The sequence below is a fragment of the Bison bison genome, unplaced genomic scaffold (genome assembly GCF_000754665.1).
Source record: "Bison bison bison isolate TAMUID 2011002044 unplaced genomic scaffold, Bison_UMD1.0 scf7180017864300, whole genome shotgun sequence".
Taxonomy (NCBI): Eukaryota; Metazoa; Chordata; class Mammalia; order Artiodactyla; family Bovidae; genus Bison; species Bison bison.
In genome coordinates, this window is record NW_011494872.1 from 1,280,699 (window position 1) to 1,284,600 (window position 3,902).

General features: G+C 41.7%; 1 protein-coding gene across 1 annotated transcript in view; it reads right to left on the reverse strand.

Moving 5' to 3' along the window:
- Nucleotides 1–3,902, reverse strand: part of KCNQ5 (potassium voltage-gated channel, KQT-like subfamily, member 5) — a 248,204-nt gene that overhangs the window by 7,188 nt on the left and 237,114 nt on the right. The window lies entirely within an intron of this gene.

Genomic DNA, 3,902 nt, shown 5'->3' on the forward strand with positions numbered 1-3,902 from the left:
TAATGACCAACCTAGACAGCTTTTAAAAAGCAGAGACATTACTTTGCCACAAAGGTCTGTCTATTTGAAGCTAGGTTTTCTAGTAGTCATGTATGGATGTGAAAGTTGAACTATAAAGAAAGCTGAGTGCTGAAGAATTGATGCTTTTGAACTGTGGTGTTGGAGAAGACTCTTGAGAGTCCCTTGGACTGTAAGGAGATCAAACCAGTCCATCCTAAAGGAAATCAGTCCTGAATATTCATCGGAAGGACTAATGCTAAAGCTGAAGCTCCAATACTCATTCGTCTGATGCAAAGAACTGACTCATTCGAAAAGACCCTGATGCTGGGAAAGACTGAGGGCAGGAGGAGAAGGGGACGACAGAGGATGAGGTGCTTGGATGGTATCACTGACTCGATGGACACGGGTTTGGGTGGACTCCAGGAATTGGTGATGGACAGGGAGGCCTGGCATGCTGCAGTTCATGGGGTTGCAAAGTCTGACCCGACTGAGCGACTGAACTGAACTGAGTAGCACAAGTCATTTAAGTGAACATTTATTATATATCTGGTATGTGGAGATGAGAAAGCTATTATCTCCATCTTGGGGATTCTAGTTGAAGGGTATATATACACCACATAAGTGAGAAACTCCAGATTAGCTCTGCAAATTCTGTAGTGGTTGAACTTTATAAAAACATTGGGAGGCAACTATCCTCAATATTTTGTAACAACCTATAAGACAAAAGAGGCTTCCAAGGTGGCTCCAATGGTAAAGAACTTGTCTATCAACGCAGGAGATGTAAGAGATGTGGGTTTGATCCCCTGGGTCAGGAAGATCCCCTGGAGGAGAGCATGACAACCCACTCCAGTATTCTTGCCTGAAGAATCCCATAGACAGAGGAGCGTGGTGGGCTATGGTCCATAAGGTCATAAAAAGTTGGATATGACTGAAACGACTTAGCACACACACATAAAGGAAAAGAATCTGAAAAAAGTAGATATATATGCATGTATGAGTGAATCACTTTGCTGCACACCTGGAACTAATACAACACGGTAAATCAAATATATTTCAATAAAAACAAACAAACAATAAAAAACATTGTGCAAACATACGTTAAGTGGAAAAACTGTTGTTTGTAATTCTTTGGCACTCTCTCCTGGTCAGCTGATTTATGGAAGGTATCAATTTTAAGTTTAAAGATATTTCACATTCAAAAACATTAATTCCTTCACCCTCAGAAAAATAAAACTTTACCAGAAATACCAGAAAACCATAAACAATCATAGAAATAACAGGATCCTAATTTACATTGAACCTTTGTTTTAAATGATTAATGGTTACTATTTATATAAACTATTTCTACAACTGCCATATGAAACGAAATTTGAAGTGCAGATTTTACAGTGTATTTTAACTAGTGACCCTATCCCTATGAAGAAAAATAAAACAAATCACATTTGTAATAAAAAAACGGAAGTTAAAACAAAACTTTAAAAGGTAAGGAGAAAAAAATAAAAACAGCCTGGATGGAAGGGCAGTTTGGGGGAGAATGGATACATGTATATGTATGGCTGAGTTCCTCTGCTGTCCACTTGAAACTATCACAATGTTGTTAACTGTTTATACTCCAACATAAAATAAAAAGTTAAAAAAAAATTAAAAAAAATAAAACAAAGCAAGCAAGCAAATAAACAAAAACCCACTGGGAGTCCCAAAAAAGACTTGGAAGACCTTGGCCACTTGGTGACAGGTTGTAAGAGGATCACAGGTGAGTTAAAACAATTTACAAGGAGACTTATGGAGAAGGCAATGGTACCCCACTCCAGTACTCTTGCCTGGAAAATCCCATGGAGAGGAGCCTGGTGGGCTGCAGTCCATGGGGTCTCGAAGAGTCGGACATGACTGAGCGACTTCACTTTCACTTTTCACTTTCATGCACTGGAGAAGGAAATGGCAACCCACTCCAGTGTTCTTACCTGGAGAATCCCAGGGACGGGGAAGCCTGGTGGGCTGCCGTCTATGGGGTTGCACAGAGTCGGACACGACTGAAGTGACTTAACAGCAGCAAGGAGACTTAATCAGTCTACGTTGCAATTAATTTCTTTCTTTTTGTGTGTTTTAGAGCTGAATTATCAGGAATACTGACTGCACTTTCCAGCTTACTTTGTGTGCACAAAAGTACAGGCAACCATGACGTCTAATCTACTCCACTGCAAGCTCCACAAGGACTGGCTTATCTGTTCATCTCTGGGTGTCCAGGGTGCCCGATGCACGAATGGGTAAGTGAAAAACTTGTGATTTCCATACCTAAGGTTTTAGAAGATAGCAGGTGTTTTACTGAGGGCCTAGTATATGCCTCACACTGCTAAGTGTGCCGTGTGCATGAACACGTGTTGAAGACTCGGTCCCTGTGTTTTAAGAACTGTTCAGTTATCAGGCTGGTAATTTGGGCCTGGTTGTGAAGCAAGGTCAGGAGGGGCGGTGGTGAGGAGATACCCCTCATCCAAGGTAAGAGAAACCTAAGTAATACGGTAAGTCTTGCAAGAGGGCATCAGAGGGCAGACACACTTCAGTGTGTGTCATAATCACAGAAAACTAGTCAGTCTAATCACATGGACCACAGCCTGGTCTAATTCAGTGAGACTAAGCCATGCACTGTGGGGCCACCCAAGACGGGCAGGTCATGGTGGAGAGGTCTGACAGAATGTGGTCCACTGGAGAAGGGAATGGCAAACCACTTCAGTATTCTTGCCTTGAGAACCCCATGAACAGTATGAAAAGGCAAAATGATTGGACACTGAAAGAGGAACTCCCCAGGTCGGTAGGTGCCTAATATGCTACTGGAGATCAGTGGAGAAATAACTCCAGAAAGAATGAAGGGATGGAGCCAAAGCAAAAACAATACCCAGCTGTGGATGTGACTGGTGATAGAAGCAAGGTCCGATGCTGTAAAGAACAATATTGCATAGGAACCTTAAATGTCAGGTCCATGAATAAAGCAAATTGGAAGTGGTCAAACAAGAGATGGCAAGAGTGAATGTCGACATTCTAGGAATCAGCGAACTGAAATGGACTGGAATGGGTGAATTTAACTCAGATGACCATTATATCTACTACTGCAGGCAGGAATCCCTCAGAAGAAATGGAGTAGCCATCATGGTCAACAAAAGAGTCCAAAATGCAGTACTTGGATGCAATCTCAAAAACGACAGAATGATCTCTGTTCGTTTCCAAGGCAAACCATTCAATATCACAGTAATCCAAGTCTATGCCCCAACCAGTAATGCTGAAGAAGCTGAAGTTGAATGGTTTTATGAAGACCTACAAGACCTTTTAGAACTAACACCCAAAAAAGATGTCCTTTTCATTATAGGGGACTGGAATGCAAAAGTAGGAAGTCAAGAAACACCTGGAGTAACAGGCAAATTTGGCCTTGGAATATGGAATGAAGCAGGGCAAAAGCTAATAGAGTGTTGCCAAGAGACGCACTGGTCATAGCAAACACCCTCTTCCAACAACACAAGAGAAGACTCTCCACATGGACATCACCAGATGGTCAACACGGAAATCAGATTGATTATATTCTTCACAGCCAAAGATGGAGAAGCTCTATACAGTCAGCAAAAACAAGACCGGGAGCTGACTGTGGCTCAGATCATGTACTCCTTATTGCCAAATTCACACTTAAATTGAAGAAAGTAGGAAAAAGCACTAGACCATTCATGTATGACCTAAATCAAATCCCTTATGATTATACAGTGGAAGTGAGAAATAGATTTAAGGGACTAGATCTGATAGATAGAGTGCCTGATGAACTATGGACTGAGGTTCGTGACATTGTACAGGAGACAGGGATCAAGACCATCCCCATGGAAAGAAATGCAAAAAAAAACCCAAAATGGCTGTCTGGGGAAGCC